The 10,341-nt window shown below is 47.4% G+C and overlaps 1 long non-coding RNA gene across 1 annotated transcript; it reads right to left on the bottom strand.

Annotated features, from left to right (window-relative positions):
* Positions 1-316: 316 nt before the first annotated feature.
* Positions 317-9,738, bottom strand: LOC118452811. The gene is made up of 3 exons (XR_004842666.1): positions 9,598-9,738; positions 9,095-9,254; positions 317-400 (listed from the first exon to the last, which is right to left on the bottom strand). It is a non-coding gene; the product is annotated as an uncharacterized LOC118452811 (long non-coding RNA).
* Positions 9,739-10,341: the final 603 nt, after the last annotated feature.

The raw sequence follows: 10,341 nt of genomic DNA, 5'->3' as shown, positions 1-10,341 counted from the left end.
ACTAAAACAGAACATGCCACGAGCCGAGCATCAAGATGTCCTGTTTGGAGAGGTCAGGAAGGGGTTGGGATTGAGCAGGGCACAGGCACCTGGCCAGGGGCTCAGCTAGGGCACCAAATATGGAGGAGGATCTAGTCTGAAACCCCTCCAAAAGAAGACAAGGCTCCCAAATAATCTCTGCTCTCTTAGCTCCAAAAGAAACTTCTCGTTTCTCTCATGTTTCTCAAGGAACTAACCAACACAGTTATGCCAGTTAATCTTCCTGGTAACCCCAGATTTACCATGGACCCCACGTGTTCTCAGCCAGGTAACTTTGCTTCTGTACATCATTTTATTCTTCCATCCCAGTAGCTCCTCTCCCTTTCAGACAGGACTAGCAGAGGGCAATGGGAACTTTCTCCTGGCAATGGAAAATTAGATTTGGTTACTTTAGTTATGTGTGATTCCTGCTTTCTGGCTAATAGACAGTTTTGCTGGGGCCAAATACCACAATTCTTTCCTACAGTAGGAAGCTGGAGATGAAAGGTATCCGAGAGTTGGAACAGAGACAGCAAGCAAAACATCAGGTGGTTCTTTTCACTGCTCATGTAGGGAGCAGTGATGATGAGTGAGGTCCAAGAACCAAGTTGGCAGGCCCAGGGGAAAGAGGAAGGTCAAAAAGGGCACTAGGAAATCACATCAAGGCAGTCCAAGCTGTCTTTAAAAGATGCTCAGAAGACAAGCCGAGGAGCAGCTGCCAGAGGTCAAGGGATGATCTCCCTGGCCTGGGATGGAATAAGACTTTTCTAAGGGTACAGAGGGTCTGGCACCAGATATGAATACCCACTCTGTCCACACCCCACACTGTCACCACACACAAATCCGAATCAGGGCCACAACTGCAGTGTGGCAAAGGTGCCCCATCAGTAACAGAGCTCTGGATGGCAAAGAGCACAGACAAAGAGGTCACCCTGTTGAGAACAAGGTATTCCTGGATATCAGAGCCTGAGATAGCACAGTGTCTCACTGGCAGTGGTGGGACAGGCAAGAACACCCCTGCACACCAGAAGAAAGAAGCCAGACCAAGGGCTGACACGATAAAGAGGAAGCCACACAGACTTAACTTCTCCCTGTGAGGGGAAAAGATGCCCCATACACAGCCAAAAGGTGCCAGAACCACATAAACAATTGCCCCAGACCACAGGTTTATTCCCTTATCCTAAAAAGTACAACAGGCCACTTGCAGGTTATCACCTCCTGGTCTTCCTCCAACTCTAGCCACTGTTCCTGCAGACTTCAGCCCTCTGTTTCAGCTATGTTTATCCTACACACCAACCATATCTACATTAAGCCTGTTCCTTTCATCCACCAAATGCTATGCTTCCTTTGCTGCTCTCACCCTCCAAGAAGCTCTACGGGCCAAATCTTTTCCTTTGGGGACTCCCAGGCCTGGGTGAGCAGGACCAGCCAATCCACAAGCTTAACCTGGCAGCCAGGGAAGCTGCTGCTCCTTCCGTGCAGCCCCCTTTATTGCAACCCCTGAATGTAACCCCCTCACAGATGTTGCTGTACATCCTCTGCCCAAACCTGCAGTTGCCCCATCTTCCTAACAAGCTCACTGGCTCATTAACCTTTCATTTTGCTTCCTTTCATCTCCTCTGTTCAAGCTGGAGCCTTTCCAGGTCCCTCTCCTGGCTTGATTTTCCTCTCCCTTGTAGTTTTGCTCAAAGAGGAGGTCTGCCATGCTTGCTCTTATAAGTCTATTGGCAAGTTACAGCATCTTCCTGACACCATCAACCTCATGTTGGCCTCTCCCCGAGGTGGCCTCCATGCTGAGAGCCGCTGCAACCTCTCCCTTCAGACTCCTGTGATATTCCCCATGCAAACAATCTCGTCTTGAAAGGATAAGGATTTTCCTCTCCAACAGACATCATTTTCACTCCTCTCTGTAGGCCCTCATTTTTCCACATAAAGCTGTCAGTTCCATGAAAATGTCACCTTAATGCTCAGTAACCATCAAGAAACAGATCAAGTGGTATGAATCATTTGGAAAGTAAAAAAAGAACAGAACAGAAAAATCTATGATTCATCCACACCTTGGATACTGCATGCACTTGTGGTCCCTTTATCTCAAAGGGGATATCAGAACTGAAACAGATTCTGAAAAGAGCACAACAGATGGTCAAAGACATAGAGCATAATTAAAAGCACAATTACTGAAGCACAATGAAGTAGGCTCAGACTCATTAGTGTGCAAGAGAAAAGGCTTGCAGGGAAGAAGGAGGGGTGTGAAGTCATCACTGGACTGAAGGAGGATTGGCTTTTCACCTCCTCTTCCACAAAAAGAGGTCGGGGCCACTGATGACGCTAGAAGGAAGCAGACTAGCCCCATGCAGCCTCCCCTGACCAGGGAGGCCATCCTCTCTGCTCTTGAAGCTGGTACAGGGTATCTGCTTTGGGTGTCTTAGGGACAGAGGACCAACCAAATTCACCTCCACAATTCCCATTATCCCATTACTCTCAGTCAAACAACCTCTCTTTTCTCTTTCGTATTAGGAGAAAAGCTCATCCCAATGTTCTCAGAAGTCAGTTAGTTACAGTAGTGCTGAAGGCCTTGCCTTGCCTCTCCCCATCTGTCATCTTTCATTCATTATGAAGGAATCAGCCCCCATCTCCTATCAGCTCATAGCACCAGTCCACCCACCAGATCTTCAAGGAAACACTGTCGTGCTTTTCTTTATTCATGCTTCTAGAAGGGAAAAACACCCACAAAGCTCCAGCCTTATCTTCAAAATCTTCTTTTGCCGTGATTCCTACCGCAAATTTGACAGCACAGCACCAAGATCACAGTCAGAATCACTTCACCACTCCTCTGTTCACTTCCACCAGTCTCACACTTTGGTAAGGAGCTCTCTGGGACACGCCTCCTCCTTTTACCTTGTACAGTTCCATACCACAAAGCTTGGTTTTGCAGCTCTCATGCTGAGGGTCTACCACAGGAGCTCCCGCAGTCGCGTCACTGGTTCAGCATCTTCCTCTTCTTTTCCATTTCTTCCTCTGAAGGACTATGGGAGGGACATTCAGGTCCCTCACTATACAGGTCCCACCCTCTTCCTAGACTGGTTGAGCTGAAGCATAAAGGTCCAGAGGTTTTGTCTCACTGCTCCACAGCTTCCCCATTCCAGCAAGCAGCAGCCTTCAGCCCTGCAGGGGTGACTCACAGGAGCCAGCCTTCATCCCCAGGCAAGTAGATCCCACCCCAAAATCCATTTCAGAAGATGACTCTACTTCTACTCACCAGTGCAAACTATAGGCAAACACACCACCAAAGCAACTCTGCTACCCACCCAGGGCCACTACTTTCTGACTCCTTCCTTTCACTGTCCTGCTCCAGGCTCTACAGCTACAGCAGAGGTCCCAGGTTGACTCCCATAGTCTCGTTTTCCTTTCACCAGTTGGGCCAGGCGATCCAATAGTCTAGGGTGGCCCCAAGACCTCTGTGCCAGTAACAGAACAGCCACCCTGGGTACACACTGGGATGGGAGCAAGCATTGTCCCTTCTGCACTTGTAAAAGTCTGAGGAAGAGACTGGAGAAGCTTTAATGCACAGGGAAAAGTCTGGCAGGTGTTAAGTAAGTGATAAACCTGCTTTGCAGGCAGAACCTATCCTAGCACAGAAAAGGGCAAAGATTTTGGACAAGATTTCACACTCAGCTACTGAGCACTCAGCACCAGGAAAACCCCAATTATCCTGGACAGGGGCCCAGAGAGAGGAAAAAATCCTTGTCCTTGAAGATATACACAAGCTGACTGGATGATGTCCAGACCAACTGGACCTCACGTAGAAGCTGGCTGTGCTTTGAGCAGGGACCTGGACTGAAGACTCCCTGAGGCTCCTCTCACCCAACATTATCCTCTGATAGTGTAGGATTATATATCCCTGAAACAGCAGTCAGAATCTCACTTGCATACTTAACAGCAGGGCTCTTCTGACCAGGCACAGAGCACACTACGGAGCTCAGCTCTCCTCGTCTCACTGGCATGAGATACCCACACAATGCAAGTATCCAGCTTGGTCCCTAAGCTGGTTGCCCTTCAGGTACAGGAGAACAGCATCCCCACAGTCTTGCCGATAAGGCAGAAGGAGAGGGTGCCCCTGGAAAAGCAATCTGCAGGAAAATTAAGTGCTGGAGTGAAATGCTGATTGGTTTGCATTTGAATTTTAGTAAGAATGCACTTACATCAACGTTTGGCTCTAAAAAAAACCCCTTCCAGGTTTGAAAGGAGTTCACAAAGAACCTTGCTAAAGCAGATTTCTTGGCAGTGGGACGGTGTCTGCAGGAGAAACACCAGTTCCCATTGACAGACACTGAGAGGATGAAAAATATTCCTCCTTTACACACTGAGACACCTCAGGACTGGCATCCTGCAAGGAGGAATTTTACATCCTTATCTGGAGATCATAATGGAAAACAAGGAGTTTAGAAAGCCACTTCATAGCCCGGAACACCAGAGTAAGTAAACGTACAGCATCTCAGATGTTTTGCTGAAGAGATGAAGTGTCACAGGCTTTTGATGGGTTTCCAACTAATTCCACTACGCATCCAAATCTGGCTTTAACTCTTCCTGTGCTCTCAGCTTTTAAGACTTTTACTGCCAAGCAGACTGCTACTAAGACCTTCCACGGAATGGCTAAATGCAGCAATTGATTGTACTCATTTTGGCCAAGACTTTCTTCGGCCCTTTCTCCCTTGCTCCAAAGCTTGGCTCTCCCTAACAGTGCAGCACGAGGAGAGAGAGGACTAAGCTGCAAGGATATGGGTTGAAGAATGTTGGGTTTTGTTGCCTGCAGATGTTTTCAGGGGCTTTTTCTGAACTGAGATCAGTTAAATTCGCTCAGGCATTTCTGCGCAGCACCCTTAGACCATGCAGCAGTGTGATGGAAGATAGTTCTGTCAGCAGGGAACACAGTCCTAAAGTCTTAGTTCGGGGTTATGTATTTCAGGGCTGGCATGAAACTAGGGAGGAGCAGACAGAGCCACAAGGGGAAACATTGGAGAGTTCCCTTGGAATAACCCTTCCACAGAGAAGGGTTCAAGCAGCTATAGGCTCTTCCAGATTATGCCTTCCAAATCCCAGGGATCAGTCAGAAAGGGGCTGAGTTGTTATTTCCACAGCCTGACTCTGGAAACTACACCCATTAACACTTGCACACAGAGAGATGGGTTCAGCTCTGGGTATGCCCCTGTTTTCAACAGATGTAATAAATAGGTGTGCTTGCAGTCCAGAGAATCCCCTGCCACACTGCTCAGCGGCTGGCTAGTATCCGTTTAAATAATCAGTGAATCCTCTAATGATACTGTCTGCATTCTGTGTGCCTGAAAGCAGCCCGCTAGAAGCGCTTATGTACTCTTAGACCCTGTGTGATGATTACAGATGATAAAGGTAATTATTTGGGGTCCTGAGTGCCTCTGCTTTCTTCATTCTGACATGGAAGACAATCTCAGTGTTATCAGTTAGATGGTAGAAAGACTGTGATTATACAGACTGCCTCCTGAAGGAAGGGCCAAACCTTTGGGGAAACAAAACACCCGAGGCACAGAGCTGCAGCTGTGACAGACTCCTGCCTTTTCAAACACAAAGTCTTTAAGATGCACCTGAACACTCTGCAAAACCAAGGTCAGAGAGCGATGGGAAGCAGGTTTCATTATCCAGCTGTAAAACCAACAGACAGGAAAGCATTAGCGATGAACCAGTTCGACTGACTTCTGCTCAAAGCAGTGCTGCCATGCAGGCATCATAGAACTCAAGACTTTAGCAAGCTGAATAAAATCACATCTCCTAAGGCAGCAAAATGGCCCATTAGACCTGTCGGTACCATGCATGAAGCTGTGGGGTGGGGGGAACCCTTTCCCACACCAGCCAGGAGTTGATTGCCTTCGGATTACGAGCAGGAGATGCCTCAGGTTTGGATCCAGAGTACAGACCTCTGACTTTTGTTTTAGAACACTTACTAATCCATCACCCAAGACAGTGCAATTGCTTCCCAGCTGGGCAAATAAACAGACAACGCTACTAACCTCTGGGGGGAGGATGTCCCTGTCCTTCACAGAAGATGGGATAAGGCCACTGAAGCTCTCCACCTCACCCAGTCTTTCCCTTTACTTCTGCCTGTCTCTTCTCCAGGCCTTTTCCTCCTTTCTACCTTCCTTCCTGATATCTCCAACCAAGAGTTCACTTCCACAAGCATCCTCACTTCCCTCTGCTGCCTGCTCACTGCCCATCTCTTCTCCCCACAATGCTCAGTTCTCTCCCAATATAGTTCTCCTTGCACAATCCCAGTATTGTGTGCTATGCTGGCTTGGAGAACAGGACAAGCAATCCAGTCTCACACATAACACATGAGACTCTCGTGCTGGACTCCCAGTGGCACCAAATGCACCAGCAGCGCTGTGTAGGGAGGCTCTGTTCTGCTCCACAAGCCCAGATCTGCACAGCCAAGCCTGGGTTCTGGGAGATCCTCCACATGCTGAGCAGCCACACTCAGATGTGGGCTCATGGAGCAGGTGAGACACAGCAAGCATGTGCTGTGACACCTACAAGGGCCCTGCACAGGAGACATAACTGATGGAAGGCCCACCCCTTGTCTTCTGTCGTCTTCTCTCTACTGTCATATGGTCCTGTTTGTAGACTTGGGCTGTGAACTCCCTTTTACATGATCCCTGCCACATCCTGAGAGGGACAGAACTGGCAAGGTCTGGATGGCCTGAACAGCATCATAAATCCTTCCTGCCAGTTCAGGAAGAGGGGGGTTACTGGGAGAAGGCTGAAAGGCAGAAGGAACAGCAGAGTTGGCAGAGCTGAGGCTCACACCAAGCAGCCCTGCTTCCCTCCACACTAACCCCATCATGACCTGGCTCCTGAAGACAGCCACTGTCTGGGATGGAGCAATCTGGAAAACAACCAGTTCTTTAAGTTTTATTATTAAATAAATAAATCAATCCAGCTATCACGAGGCCCTGAAGCCAAAGCAGCCAAGTAAAGGATAGGAGAAGCCAGAAAAGCTTCAGTGAGAACAGGTAACAAGAGATGTGTTTACCACAGAAGAGAGATGAGGTTTCTAATACAAGCAGGCTGCCGCACCACAAACATTCCCTATGGCCTGGTATGGCTGTACAGAGATATTTACATGTACAGGCAGGGAGACGCCGATCCCTGGCTGGTGAACAATCAACTTTTATTCTCTCCAGACCAGCAAAGCCAAGATTTTAGTAAACACACAACCCCAAAAATGTGCCTGCGGATTGGGTAGAGCAGAGCCTGTGCTCTCTCTGCCAAACAACAAAGCTGTTCTGTGGGTGGTTTCATGGTGAGGTTTCTGTGGGGAGGAAGTGTTTCTAGTGGTTAAGGCAGAGAACAGGGGTTCAGGAGAGCTGGCTCCCATCCCTGGCTCCAGGAATCAGGAAAGCTCTGATGCGCACACTTGCAGGAGTCACCAGCCCTCTGTTCACCTCTCCTTGTTCAGGAGCAAATTGCTCCTCTGAGGAACAAAGCAGAGACACAGACTTTTCCCCCACCTGCTAACACCTCCTGACCTTGCAGCATTATTGCAGAGCTTGTGTGATTAATGCCTTCTGAGAGGCTGTCAGAGCTCTTTGGATGAAAACCTCTCTGGAAGGTACTGGAAGATGTGCACATGTGAGTGCAGACACATGAGAAAGAGTCATGCAACTCACACACACTCTGCTTCCCTCCAGCTCACAAATCTCCACCCAGACTTGCTGGTTCTGCTACCCATGCATTTAAATATTTACAAGATGGGTCTGCAGAAAACCTGTGTTTTAAAGCAGAGTAGCCAACACAATAGCTTAACAGATGCCCCTACAAACACCCAACCTACCACCCTGGTTGCCCAGACTCAGCCCTAAGTCTCTGCATTTCACTGATAAAATGAGGCCAATGTGAAGCCAGACTGAAAGCCCACAGCAGATACAGGCCCTACTCATTTCTGGCAGGCTGGCACCAGTGGCCTCCCCCTGCTCTTTGCTTTGTTCTCTCTTCGCTTCATCCTACATGTCATTAGCATGCTGTTTACCCCCCTCCTCCAGCTCATTACTGAAGACACTAAAGAAGACCAGACCTAACCCCTGATCCCCATGGCATGCCATTAGATAAAGCCCTCCTTGAAAAGTTCCCATCAACCTCTTACCTGCGAAGGACTGTTGTCTTGAGGTGTGCATACCTATTAGAGCTAATGACTTCACCTGACACAATTCATTTGCAGTGAACCCCATGGGGAGAACTTACCAACTGCACCGACAATTTTTAAAGAAAAAAAACAAACAAAAGAAGGAAGGAAAGTCACATTGTCACACAGGACAGCTCTGTGTTTAGCGGGCATTCTGGGTTTGCCTGTTTACAATGTTTTATCCAACTTTTGTTTTTACTTCCTGTCCTAAATTGATCTGGGTGCTGTTAACTCCTAAACCTTCTCTTACCTTGTTGGCTGCATTTCAGAAATAGGTGGCCTGAGTCAATCGCAGTGGACCAATGTAAAATGTTGTAAGATACTTCCCTCAAGTGGAAGGAATAAAAATCACTCAACTGTGTGTCAGAGGCTCTGTAGTGTACCTCAGGTAGCAGAAAGATACTGAGAGATGGACACCTACAGGAGGTAGAACCTACCAATCTGCTTGAAAGGCTTTAGGAGCACAGAAAAACTGTCAGTGATAATGCAAAATAAACTTTCCCACTCTACAAATGTCAGGGCATACAAGAAGACACCCAGCCACCCTTTGTATCAGATACCAAAGAGGTATACACTCTGACAACCTGTCAAGTCCCTACATGAACAGCTCATGTGTATCCATGCCCAGGTTTTGAAAATGCCTTGAACGTAAGCTGAGTGACAAGTGCTCCTACATGGTATTTCAGCAGAAATGGAAGAAGCTGCTCAGAAGGAGCTTGAGGGATGAAATACCTGGGTCCTGTAGAACAAGGCTTTTATGCCTACCGGAGCCTGCAGCAGGGCTGCGAGGGATAGGCAAGATCGGAGAGCACCAGATAGAGCTTGCAGTGTCTTGGTAGAGCTGGTGTGGGTGGCATCTATACTCACCCTGAGGCTGATGTCTGATCTCATGATCACCGTTTTTCCTCAAAGCAGGCAATGAAACATGAACAAAGAATTCAGATTTCACTGTAGTTTTACTGTTATAGAGATAGCAGCTCTGCTCCAGCCTCTTCCGTACACACTGAACAGGAGAACATTTCATCTCCTGCAAATGAAAAGAGATAAGAGAGGCTTAGCATGAGGCAGGATTTGTCTCTGTAACTGATCAGTACAACAAAGGGACATACAAACCGTTTATTATGGAAAATGAATTGTGCCATCAAGGCAGATGCCTGCAATTACTTCTGTTAAATATTATCTTTCATTTACTGTAAAATATATAATTAATAAACTTGCCCCCTCATTTTTGTTAAGTTTCACTGCAAAGACCTTATTACTGAAATAAATCTTTCTAGCAGTGCATGTCGACAGAACAGAAGAAGGTGCACGCCTCTCTGTGTGTGATAATTTCCTTATGGGAAATGGAATTATTAGGGAGGAATAATCACCTCTCTTCACGGCTAAGACTGTAGAGACACCCCATTCTGAGACCAGTTGTTTAGGCTCGTGCCTCTTGGAAGCAGGCAGGAAGAATCTGCTTTGGCTGGCAAAGATGACTTGATCTGAAAGCAGACAGGCAGATGCAAGCTCTTCTTTCACGGCAAGTCTGGAGAAACAAAAAATAAAATTCTTTTTTTGATTTACAGTCTATTAAAGAAGTCTTCTGACTATAAAGCTGCTCAGAAAGACCTCGGTGGTTAGGCTGACTCTTCTATAAGTTGCACGCCTGTGATTTGCTGTCCACATACATCAGAACTGTTTTGATTTGGGGATGTTTGGTGGTAGCTGTTAAACCATACCTATTAGAAACGTTTCAAAAATGTTGCTGAAATTTGACTCCAAGCATAAAATTCCCCTTAGACTTTGTCTCCACTTATGATCTTTACCTCAAGTTAGTTGATTGCCAGTTCTACCAGGGGTAATTAAAATATTTCCAAAGGTTGTTCTGGGCAACACTTTTTGCCTTGCTGCAGGCTACAAATGTTCGTGGTTTGCCCTAGGCTGATGTTCATTCCTGCCTGAGTTGGCACAGACAGCAATGCATGCCAAACAAGGAGGAACGCCTGCTCCTTCATGATTCTCCCTGCCCTGGACCGAGAGACCAGTGGCAGCAGGAAGGAGTGTGCAAGGACACACTGGATAGATAGCGATAGAACTTCTGGGTATAGAGAAGGCATAAAGCAGCACAGCGG

Source organism: Egretta garzetta, unplaced genomic scaffold (genome assembly GCF_000687185.1).
Source record: "Egretta garzetta isolate BGI_Z169 unplaced genomic scaffold, ASM68718v1 scaffold287, whole genome shotgun sequence".
In the NCBI taxonomy this organism is placed as follows: Eukaryota; Metazoa; Chordata; class Aves; order Pelecaniformes; family Ardeidae; genus Egretta; species Egretta garzetta.
Note: the sequence above shows the minus strand (reverse complement) of the source record. Positions and strands in the feature narration are given on the sequence as shown.